This window comes from Triticum urartu, chromosome 3 (assembly GCF_003073215.2).
Source record: "Triticum urartu cultivar G1812 chromosome 3, Tu2.1, whole genome shotgun sequence".
Lineage (NCBI taxonomy): Eukaryota > Viridiplantae > Streptophyta > Magnoliopsida > Poales > Poaceae > Triticum > Triticum urartu.
The window spans coordinates 284,872,207-284,884,887 of NC_053024.1; the positions used below are offsets into that span (position 1 = coordinate 284,872,207).

Here is a 12,681-nt window from a genome sequence, read left to right on the forward strand (position 1 = left end):
GCTAGTCATTGGGGGCACATGCACGAAGACTACTCGGCTGCCATCTAGGTCAAGATGGCTATGTTAATTAGGACATCTATCGACGGACCCCTTTTCTATGAGTTTATCTTTAATTTGAGCTTTGATCCTCGTCTAGTTTGTCCGTCGGGATTCATCTTGTCTCCTTTGGGCAGTGAGGTTATGATTTCTTGTCATGTGGCATTTTTTCGTGTTATATGTTATAATCCGGTGCTTTAGATCAAAATGACAACAACTGCGCCTCCGGGCACGTGCATGAAGACTTATCGACAGTCATTGCCGAGGTCAAGCCGGCTTCGGCCGGTAGACAAAAGAAAACTAGTACTCCACTATATAGGCGGGAGCCTCCGCGCTTGCTTGCTAGTCTTGCTCTCTTCACACTATCTCGTCCTCTCTAGATCTAAACACGACAGTGGTGGCCACACTCTCTCTCTCTCTGCTCACCGCTGGTCACAGATCCAGTCGGATCCTCTCCGTCGCGGAAGGTGAGAAGGTGCAACGTTCACGCGATCGTCCTCGACGACAGCTCTTACCCACTATCGGCGCGTCGCGATCAGCGTGCCTTGCCGTTCTCTCCCAAGCATCGCTGGCGAGGGAGGGCCTCCCACCCCTTCTTCCTCACTACCGTAGTGTGGGCAGATCCGGCTCCCGCCGCCCACCTAGCGACATCCCGGCGACCCTCAGGTATAACTTCCTTCTAAACTGGCCTTGCTGTACTTCCTGAGCTCCTGATGTCGCTGCATTTGTATCTTTTACTATTTCTCAGGGCCCCTCATAGATAGGATCGATCGGCTGTTCGAAAACCACCTAATTTTTTTTACTGTTAAGAGGTAAAACTAGTTCATGCACTCGAATCTAGTACTACTTGGTTCAAACAAGGAAGAAAGGGGGTGGGGTGGGGAAGATTTGTTACCTGAATCTAGGACTTGGTCAAAATAGGAAATAATGGGGGTGAAAAGTAGCAGAGACTGGCTATCCAACTGGTCTCTAGGTCTAATAGGGAAATAAAGGGAACGCAGTACAAACTCAATATAAACCCGATCTATTGGTTGAAAAGGAAAGAAAGTGGGGACTGGGGGACAAGTCAACAGAGTAAGTCCAGCACTAATTTGCTAGCCTCACACAGAATAAGGTGGCTATATATCGAACAAAAATGGGACCAACCCAGATATCCTCTTCTGACGTTTGTTGCCCCCAGCCGCTCTTATGTAATGCCACTGGTAAAATGTAGCAGTCGCACTATTAAAAGTAAGGACACGTTAAACCAATGTTGTTTTCAATGTAATGCCTCCAGTAATATGAACCAATGGCACTTTTTTTCATGTCCTGCTAAATTTCCCATTAAGATAAGTTGCTTCTTTTCGTTAGAGATGCAACTGTCTTGGTCCGCCTGTTGGGGAACGTTGCAGAAAACAAAAAAATTTCCTACGGTTTCACCAAGATCCATCTATGAGTTCATCTAGCAACGAGTGATCAGATGCATCTACATACCTTTGTAGATCGCGAGCGGAAGCGTTCAAAGAACGGGGATGAGGTAGTCGTACACGAGGTGATCCAAATCACCGGAGATCCTAGCGCCGAACGGACGGCACCTCCGCGTTCAACACACGTACGGTCAGCGTAACGTCTCCTTCTTCTTGATCCAGCAAGGGGGAAGGAGAGGTTGAGGAAGATGGCTCCAACAGCAGCACGACGGCGTGGTGATGGTGGAGCTGCAGTACTCCGTCAGGGCTTCGCCAAGCACTATGGAGGAGGAGGAGGTGTTGGAGAGGGAGAAGGAGGCAACCAAAGGCGTGGATGAAAAAGCCCTCCTTCCCCCACTATATATAGGAGGGCCTAGGGGGGGGCGCCGTCCCTAGGAGATCCAATCTCCTAGGGGGGCGGCGGCCAAGGGAGGTTTCCCTCCCCCCCCCAAGGCACCTAGGGGGTGCCTTCCACTTGTGGGACTCTTCCCCTTTTGGAACCCTAGGCGCATGGGCCTCTTGGGGCTGGTGCCCTTGGCCCATGTAGGCCAAGGCGCACCCCCTACAGCCCATGTGGCCCCCCGGGGCAGGTGGCCCCACCCGGTGGGCCCCCGGGACCCTTCCGGTGGTCCCGGTACAATACCGGTGACCCCGAAACTTGTCCCGATGGCCGAAACAGCACTTCCTATATATAATTCTTTACCTCCGGACCATTCCGGAACTCCTCGTGACGTCCGGGATCTCATCCGGGACTCCGAACAACATTCGGGTTACTGCATATACATATCCCTACAACCCTAGCGTCACCGAACCTTAAGTGTGTAGACCCTACGGGTTCGGGAGACAAGCGGACATGACCGAGACGACTCTCCGGTCAATAACCAACAGCAGGATCTGGATACCCATGTTGGCTCCCACATGCTCCACGATGATCTCATCGGATGAACCACGATGTCGAGGATTCAAGCAACCCCGTATGCAATTCCCTTTGTCAATCGATATGTTACTTGCCCGAGATTCGATCGTCGGTATCCCAATACCTCGTTCAATCTTGTTACCGGCAAGTCACTTTACTCGCACCGTAATGCATGATCCCGTGACCAGACACTTGGTCACTTTGAGCTCATAATGATGATGCATTACCGAGTGGGCCCAGTGATACCTCTCCGTCATACGGAGTGACAAATCCCATTCTTGATCCGTGTCAACCCAACAGACACTTTCGGAGATACCCGTAGTCTACCTTTATAGTCACCCAATTACGTTGTGACGTTTGGTATACCCAAAGCACTCCTACGGTATCCGGGAGTTACACGATCTCATGGTCTAAGGAAAGGATACTTGACATTGGAAAAACTCTAGCAAACGAACTATACGATCTTGTGCTATGTTTAGGATTGGGTCTCGTCCATCACATCATTCTCCTAATGATGTGATCTCGTTATCAATGACATCCAATGTCCATAGTCAGGAAACCATGACTATCTGTTGATCAACGAGCTAGTCAACTAGAGGCTCACTAGGGACATGTTGGTGTCTATTATTCACACATGCATTACGATTTCCGGATAACACAATTATAGCATGAATAAAGACAATTATCATAAACAAGGAAATATAATAATAATGCTTTTATTATTGCCTCTAGGGCATATTTCCAACACCGCCTACTCTCCCGTGCCCAAATACTGACTCTGTAGCAGCTGTTAATGTAATGTTGCTGGTAAAATGAAGCAATGGCACCATTAAAGTAATGTCGTATTTAACGGTTGTCATAGTTAATCCTAATGCCCACACTAATATCTAGCAATGCTGCTAGAAATTGCTAATGTCCTTGTAGGATTGCCATTCAGATAAGGAATATGCTTTTTTTTAATTTGATGCATGTTTCATCACTTGTTAGTCACCCTCCTTTCCACCTTTTAGTGCAAATAGAGATATACATTTCACGCTTGATCTTAGTTGAACTGCACAAATGATATCCAAATTATAGTTGAACATTCCAGGAGCTTCACAATCAACCTTGATGTTGCTCAATTTCATTGCAACTAATGAAGAAGAAGCTCTGTGGGTTTCGTTTTCTGATGGAAATGGAACCGGGGTTGGAGACCTTTTCTTAAAAAAAGTTGCTAGCTCATGGGACATTGCTTCATTTTAGGTGAACTACACCAAAAGGTCTCATGAATTGAATCATCCATGTTGGTGACTGGTGTCATCCCTTCTATGATGGCGTTGACTGCAGATATGGTTCCCATCACGAGGTATGTTCCTTTTTGGTCTGGCCGTTTCCCAAAGATCCTGCATGTTGATCCTGCTCTTGTGCTACTATTTTGGCACTGCCATGATAAAGCAGTAATGTTATTATTTTGCACCTTAATCTAGTGGCACTATTAATTTGAGGCAATGTTTTGGCACTGCTAGTGCCACTGTTTTTTATATATATCAAAAGAGGGGGTTCCCTCCGATTTCATTAAAGAAACCCAACCATAGAGAACCATTATCCGACAACATCTCAGTGTAAACGGGCAGTTATGCAACTACTACTAGAACGGACTAAGTACTAGCAGGAGACAAGTTCGCCACATAAGCTAGGCAAGTAGGGGGACGTAGCACCAGCTCGACCAAGTTTGTATTACAACTCAAATACTACCATAGAAACATCAGGGGAAGATAGGGACTGAAAGAGCCAGCTTCAGCATCCCAGTCTAAGCACCCCCGGCCTTCATCCTTGCGACGCACGGTACACCTCGTTTGCCACCTGGTCGACCCTAGTGTCACTGATAAAATGAAGTAATAATACAGTTAAAATAGAGCGAGTGTCCTCTCTATCATTTCATTTCCAATGTAGATAAAGAAAGTGCTTCTCTTTGTTAATGTATGTTTCATCAACTAGTCCCATTGTTAATGTTTAAGCGTTTCTGCAAACTGGGGTGCTTAATTTTAGTTAATCTGCACAAAAATAGAGATTTGAATGTCTCAAGGCCCCTCCTTGTACTACTGCTGTACACTGATGTTCATCACTGGCAGGAGGTGTATCGGGGAGACTTGGGACGATTTCTAGTATGAGGTGTGGCGTACCGTATGAGGCGTCGTAGGGCCCATCTCGCCCTCGCAGCATGGCATACTATGATACTATCGCAATATTTTCTTCTATTTATTTTGCGTGTTTCATCAACTAGTGCCACTATAATGTAATCACGCTTTTTCATTATCTGTGCAAACAGGGTTATTCAGCTGCATTTTGGTGGAATTGCACAAATGTACGGATGGAACCGGCATATATGCAGAGTGTGAGGTGTGCCAAGTAAAAATTACTGACACCAACCATGCTCCATGCACGCATTGGCATCCACCACCACTAGTGGGATGTGTGGTGCTCTCTGTGGAAGGATCTTTCTCGGCAGCAAATGCTCTAACCAAATACTAGTAGCTTATATTGGTAGTTTTCGGGGGAGTACTCTTTTCTGAAAAAAGCACCAATCTATTTTTCTTTATTTGTACACAGTGTCACAACTTTGACCCAAAGGTCCAGAGCTATTTAAGGGTGATTGGCGTAGTACTCGGAGACTGATTGTAAGCATGATTTTCATCACTGTCACACTGATTGTAAGCATGAGCAGGTGGAAGAGTAGGTTAGTGCGAAGCTTACCTTAAACCCTACCGCCGCCGTTGAAACGAGGCGAGTGTCGAGGGAACCGTGGAGAACGGCGGGGAAGCGACGTCACACCATTGGGCCTCCTCTTGCAGTGGAAGAACGAATACTCATGTGGCTTCGGCTGTGATGAGGACATGACTACCTTGGATACGACCAAAAATATTGCATACATGCATATTTGTCAGGTGATTTCTAATGCAAACTATTCAATAATCTATTTATGTTATCCAGAACAAAAATACTTCACACACTTTTGTGTTTTGTCTAATTGCAGGTGTATGGGACATTTGTACAATCCACATATGAAGACAAGAGAAAAGGAGAAGTTTAGGTTGTGTTCAAAAAGTCCTCTCACGTCACTTTTGGGCCAAGAGAAGATAGAGTCCAAGTCTCTCACGTTCTGGATTCAGATTCGGACTGCACAGACATACCTGACTCAAAACGCCAACAACTTTTTCATACGGACTCCGAATTGGGTGATTCTTTTTTTGTTGGAAACTAGATTTCGTGCTCTTTCCAACCCAATTGGATTCACCTTCAAATTCATCCGGAGTGTTGAGTTACGGACGAAACAATCTGACGTTGCAGCAGAATCCGAGTCAAACTACAAGCCCAAAGGTGTTGCATCACCTCCACTTGGGCCCATGAGCCTTGTACGACCTAGGGTTAGTTTTAGGCTGCCTTGGGACGTCCTCCCACCTCCTTGGCCGCCACCCCTTGCTCCTATATAAGCAGATCCATCTAGTAGCTTTTTTCTTGGGTTTTGTTTAGATTAAAAGTTCGCCATAGCTGCAACTTCGCGTACTTCGTTTGTGTCCAACGACCAGACCAAGACGTCACAGAACCCCACCTTGATCAATAAAGCTTTCATCTTATATTCGCAATATCCAGATTGCAATCTCAGTTTCTTGCTTGTTCTTCGTTTGCTCGCAGGAAACAGACCCTCGTGGTCAGGTTGATCGTGCTTCGGCGTGGTCAATAACCCTCGGAAGTTGGTTTAGCGATTGTTAAGGCGCGACGTCTCGCACGTTCGTAGTCGGATCGTCAAGGTCAACTCCCACAGAAAACGATAGCCACCATCTCATCGAAACATCGGGACACCTTAGCCTCTATAGAGTGGTATCAGTTTTCAGGTTGCTCGGTGAGAATTTCCAGTTTTCCTAGATTAGATTTATTTTCTTACCTATTGTCCAAGAAAAAGCCACAAAAAAGAGTTAGATCTATTCATCCTTGGTCCAAGCCAGTCTGAGCCTTTGCAATTTTCTTTTCATTGCTTGCATAGTTGAATTATCGGTTGCATCGTCGTGTCAAGTTGCTGGTCTTAGTGTCTAGTTCGTTTAGAGTTTCGAGTTCTGTTCACATTAGTCACGCCACCGCTGCATCATTATCTCTTCCGCTGTCCACCATCCATCCATCAATTTCCACCACGTGCTACCCACCATTCATTGTCATAATAATAGTTGAGATCGTTCACATCTTCACTTGATCCAATCTGCATCTTATCTAGTTTGTTTTGGAAAGAGGGAGAAAAAAAGAGAGAAAAAACAAGAGAAAAAAAAGAGAAAAAAAAGTCAGAGAAAAAAAGGAGAGAAAGAAAAAAAAGTGTGAGGAAAAAAAAGAGAAAAAAACAAAATTCGGATCTTTTTAGACTCAATCTCGTAGTTGAATTCGGATTGGAATCTGTTTTGTGCACTGTTCAGTAAAACAGCTTGGCTGTTGTTTCACATTATTATCTTTACTGCCGTTGTGATCTTCACTTATATCTTGCTGTCCAGAGCTACTTAGTATCCTTCATTGATGCTAGTTGTGCTACGACGTGACCTCATTAGTGTTCTAGGCTCGCGTCTCTAGTTCGGTCTAGCCTAGGACCAGCACAGTACCGTCGTTGAGCGTTTATTCAACATTGCATCTCTGGATTGATTATTGCTAATCTTTTGCTACCATATATAGCCAACCCAACTCCACATATTTCTACATCGTGTATACGCATGTTCCCCTGGCAATCGCTTTACACAATCTTCGGAGTTATTTGACACCGCTAGTTGCCTCTCACCACCTGCTGCATGGTAAGAACTTGTAAGATATTGATATTTGCTTTACTGTGAGCACTTTACAACCACATCCTAGTAGTTCATAGGAACATTATTCTCGAATTTTGGTTCTTGTGTCTACTAATGATGACAGGTTCCAGAGATAGAAGTTCTTGGACGACGGACACATCTTCACCATCACGAGAGTTGGGACAACACACACAAGCATATGGTCAGGTTATCTCTTTACCATCATTTGAGGGTAGATTTAATCCTGCTATTTATCTAGCTTGGGAGCTTGAAGTAGAACAAGTTTTTAGTCACCATGATTTTTCTGAACTTGAGAGAGTACGAGCTACCATTAGAGCATTTACTGGTTTTGCTTCTGTTTGGTGGAGTGTACATTGTAAGAAAAACATTGATAACCAACCCACAACTTGGACAGTTTTGAAAGTTGTAATGAGACAACAATTTTTTCCTCCTTACTATCGTCGTGAATTGCGTTGCAAATTGGAGCGATTAAAACAAGGCAGTAACAATGTTCATGCTTACTACCAAGAGTTCAAATCTTATATGCATCATTGTGACATAGAAGAATCTGAGGATGATACAATGAATAAATTTTTTGGTGGTTTGAACCATGATATTCAGGCAAGATTTCGGTATATTCCTCGTTGCATTACTGGTATGTATGTCCGTGCTTGTACCTTTGAGAGACAGATACAGGAGGATGCATTGGGTGACTACAACAACTACTATTCCAGTTCATGCTCACCATCGCCGGTTGGTTACTCCACTATTGCACCTAATAGAGCAGCCCCACCTCGGATTGTGAGCGCAATATCATCTCAACAATATGGTATATTGTCAACGTCCGTACCTACATCAGCTACATCTTTGCGAGGTAACAGTAAAGGTATTGATGATATAACTTCACATGAGAATGAAGCATGCCTAGTTAACTTGAATGCATCATGTGTTGAGTTACCTGTTGATTTGAGCACACCACCTATTTTAGAGACTCTTGTTACTGTCATGAATGCGTCATGTGATCAAACAACTGAAATATCAACAATTTTGAGTGCACCCATTGAATTAACTGTTGATGCAAAAGAACCAATGTTTAATCATTTTGATATGACCTCTAATCTTGATGATGATTCTGTGTCCAATGACTTATTGCATGTTTGCTTATTTAAGCATGTTGTAGCATGTAAATTTGATGCAAGTAAGGTTTATTCATCGAAGTTAGGATGGTTTAATGATGAACATTGCCAATCTTTTGAAGAGAATAAGAGCTTCACTTATATGTGCAAATTGAGTTCCAATATTTTCATGCCTTCTACTTCCTGTGATAATTTTTTGGCTTTAGATTTTATGAACAATGAAAGTTACTCATGTATACATGTGACATATGTGCAAAAATCAAGGGAAGTTAAAATGGATGACATATACATATACAACATGTACACCTTGTCTCTTTTGTTAGCCACATTTCAGATTAAGCAATGCCGAGGACGGCTTTATTTTCAAAAAGGGGAGGATGATGAGGACATGACTACCTTGGATACGACCAAAAATATTGCATACATGCATATTTGTCAGGTGATTTCTAATGCAAACTATTCAATAATCTATTTATGTTATCCAGAACAAAAATACTTCACACACTTTTGTGTTTTGTCTAATTGCAGGTGTATGGGACATTTGTACAATCCACATATGAAGACAAGAGAAAAGGAGAAGTTTAGGTTGTGTTCAAAAAGTCCTCTCACGTCACTTTTGGGCCAAGAGAAGATAGAGTCCAAGTCTCTCACGTTCTGGATTCAGATTCGGACTGCACAGACATACCTGACTCAAAACGCCAACAACTTTTTCATACGGACTCCGAATTGGGTGATTCTTTTTTTGTTGGAAACTAGATTTCGTGCTCTTTCCAACCCAATTGGATTCACCTTCAAATTCATCCGGAGTGTTGAGTTACGGACGAAACAATCTGACGTTGCAGCAGAATCCGAGTCAAACTACAAGCCCAAAGGTGTTGCATCACCTCCACTTGGGCCCATGAGCCTTGTACGACCTAGGGTTAGTTTTAGGCTGCCTTGGGACGTCCTCCCACCTCCTTGGCCGCCACCCCTTGCTCCTATATAAGCAGATCCATCTAGTAGCTTTTTTCTTGGGTTTTGTTTAGATTAAAAGTTCGCCATAGCTGCAACTTCGCGTACTTCGTTTGTGTCCAACGACCAGACCAAGACGTCACAGAACCCCACCTTGATCAATAAAGCTTTCATCTTATATTCGCAATATCCAGATTGCAATCTCAGTTTCTTGCTTGTTCTTCGTTTGCTCGCAGGAAACAGACCCTCGTGGTCAGGTTGATCGTGCTTCGGCGTGGTCAATAACCCTCGGAAGTTGTTTTAGCGATTGTTAAGGCGCGACGTCTCGAACGTTCGTAGTCGGATCGTCAAGGTCAACTCCCACAGAAAACGATAGCCACCATCTCATCGAAACATCGGGACACCTTAGCCTCTATCAGGCTGGCTCTGCACCCTCACGAATGGCACATTGTACTCGATCGATTCGTTATCCTCTGGGTGCTCGACCTTCGACTTGTATGCCCACCACCTCTGCCCGACTTTCGCCTCGGGCGAATTTGTTTGCTCCATCGCCCAGAGGAGATACTCGATGAACTCGAAGGACTGCGACGTGACTGCCGCCGAGGAGCACATGTACATCGCCGCCCTCATCACCGCAGTCTCGCTCTTTCGCATACATTGCCACATGGCCCTCACCGTCCTCGAAATCTCCCACTCGTTGTCAAACCAAGTAAGGATCTCCTTCAACCTGGCTAACTATATGAATGTCTTTTCAATTTCAAATTTGCAGTATTGAGCATATGAAGTATTTTATGAATTCTGGGCTGTTTGGTTTGAGACTAAGTTTGCCTAAGGTTGCCACACCTAAGGTTAGGCAAGTTTGACCAACTTGGATGGGTGTTTGGTTCAAGCCACACTTTAGGCAAGCCACACTAGGGTCCCACATCACATACACTCAAAAAGTGTGGCAAGATTCTCTTAGGCTTGCCAACTTGTGGCTCTCATTTTGAAGAACTAAGCTTAGGCAAGTGTGGCAACATTGCATGGCAAAATATGGCATGGCTAGACCTAGAACCAAACAGCCGCTAAAGATCTATTTTTAGCACTTAAAAAAATGATAGGAGTGTAAAAGTGCAAACAATGTAATTCTTAGAAAAGAAACTGCAAGTTTCAGTTTTAAATAAGAACTCCAAGCTCTGTTTCAGATAAGAAACTTCAACTTTTAGAGACAGAGCATTTAAACCTATAAGTTCTGGGAAGACTCGTTCCCACGGTTGTCCCTCGATTGCATGCATTCTTGCCCGTTGGATGCTGGTCAATTCGGTCTTCTACTTCATTTCAGCCGCTGGATCTTCGCTGTTCGTTTTCACCACGCGGTAAGCTCGCATTCACCAATGACGGGTGGGTTCTCGCAGTGTGCTGGCTGCCTGGGTCAACCATTTCGAGGTGCGTGTGCGCCCTCTCCTTGCATGCCGCGCCCGCGTCACGCTGTTTGCGGGAGAGCGTGCAGCAACCGCGGATGGTTTTCTTTGTTGCATGCGTGCCTGTTTCTTTCGCTGCAGGTGGGCTCTGTTTCGGTCTGGTCCCATTTGTCTGTCATTTGTGCGTGCTGCGTCTCGTCTCGTCTGCATGGGCTGACCGATGCATGTGCGCGTGGGGCCTGGCTGACCGATGCATCGTGCACGAGTCGTGCGCGCCTCACCTTCGTCTGCGGTTGGAGAGAGGAGCTGGACTGGCAAAATATCTCGCGAGCCTTGGTCGCCTCCAGTTTCCCTTCCCTGTCTCTAATCTCTCTTGACCTACCGCCGCCGCCGCCTCCTCTCGGTTACTGACGCTGCCGCTCCGATGAAGATCACCGTGCCGCTGTTGCTTAGATCCCTGGAGAGAAGGGGAACAGCAGCCGCGCCAGGCGGCATGCCTCGTCCGAGCCGCGTGGTGGCCGACACATCGGCGGTTTCATAGTCGGTCCTGGCCGGCGCCTCGTCAGCGTCGTGGATGGCTTGGGCAGCGCCTTGGCATCCAAGAGGGGCGAAGTGGGCCGGCCAGCATGCGTGGGGCGCAAAGGCCACGAGCAGGAAGGAGATGCGCTGGAGGTGATGGAGGAGGAAGTTGGAGGCAGCATCAGCGTCCATGGCGACGCTGCCACGGGAACCCCCCTGCACACAGCACACCTCGACATGCCTCGTCCGTGCCACATGGTGGCCGAGGTGCGGCCGCCCATGCTCTGCCGGCGCCGTCTCATCCTCTTCATCAAGAGGAGGCACCTCTGCCAGACCACGCCTTCCCATCTACCGCACTCTAATGGTGGACGAGGTATAGCACTGTGTTGACCGTCCTCTGCTGCCCCTCTGTTCCTGCCGAGATCGGTTGTTCGTCCAGGCATAAAGACACCTCAGTTTTCTTTTCTTTTTCCCTATTTTTGTTCTTGCATTTGTTTCTTCTTCTTGGACCTCTCTGTATGCTGCTTTAATCTTGTTCATGTATCTGTAGTTACTGATAAAGTACTCATCAGACTTAGATTAAATTTTATGGAATTGCAGGCTGAGGTGAGCATCATGACGATGAGCAGGCCCGTGGCTGATACAGAGAGCTCCTCGAACGGGAAGTAGCAGTGCTGGAGGGACTCGAAGATGAGCAGGTCAATTTTGGCATGTCCAGTTAGTACATGTAACCTTTGCATCTTTACATGTTCTTGACTTACTGCCATTTTATTTTTGCTGCATTGCGATTAGGTTCTGAAGTCATGCCTTCGCCTTACTGTTGTGCTGATACTGGATGCCACATTGAGGAATATTGGGATCACAACTTAACTTAAATTAGCAATATCGTGTCAATGGTCGTCATCTGAACCTAATGAGATGTTTACTGAAGAACAATCCCTTGCTGTGACGCCCGGGTAATTAAGCTACAGTGATCCTTTGCTAATGATGCCACGTCACCTCGTTTATAGTTGCTAATCTCGAGTTAGTTCAAAACCGATTCAAATTTAAATTCAAAAATAGGCAGACAATAAAAGTTTTCAAATGTTAAAACTAAAATGTTCGAAGTGAATCAAATAATGCATAGGTAAATATGGTGGAGAAACCACACTTTTATAAAATATTTAAATGCCTAAATGGGAATGAAACAACAACATAACAAATTTATTAAATGCCTTTTGTTAATTATAAAATGTTAAAATATTTTACTTAGGGGTTTAAACTTTTTGTAGTAGAGGTATAATTAGTGATACAAATTTAGGCACAACTGTTGTGATTTATATAACTAAAATAAAAGAAATAAGAACTAAAAGAATAAATAAAAGAAAAGAGAAAATAAACAACAAAAAAATAAAAGAGACAGAGACCCCCCCTCCCCCGAGCTGGGCCTCGGCCTAGCAGGCTACCGGGCCGCCAGGCCGGCCCAACCGCGCCCGCTAC

General features: G+C 45.2%; 1 long non-coding RNA gene across 1 annotated transcript; it reads left to right on the plus strand.

Moving 5' to 3' along the window:
* Nucleotides 1-10,920: 10,920 nt before the first annotated feature.
* On the plus strand, nt 10,921-12,219 carry LOC125543823. Its single transcript, XR_007298811.1, has 2 exons — nt 10,921-11,575; nt 11,803-12,219. It is a non-coding gene; the product is annotated as an uncharacterized LOC125543823 (long non-coding RNA).
* The last annotated feature ends 462 nt before the right edge of the window (nt 12,220-12,681 follow it).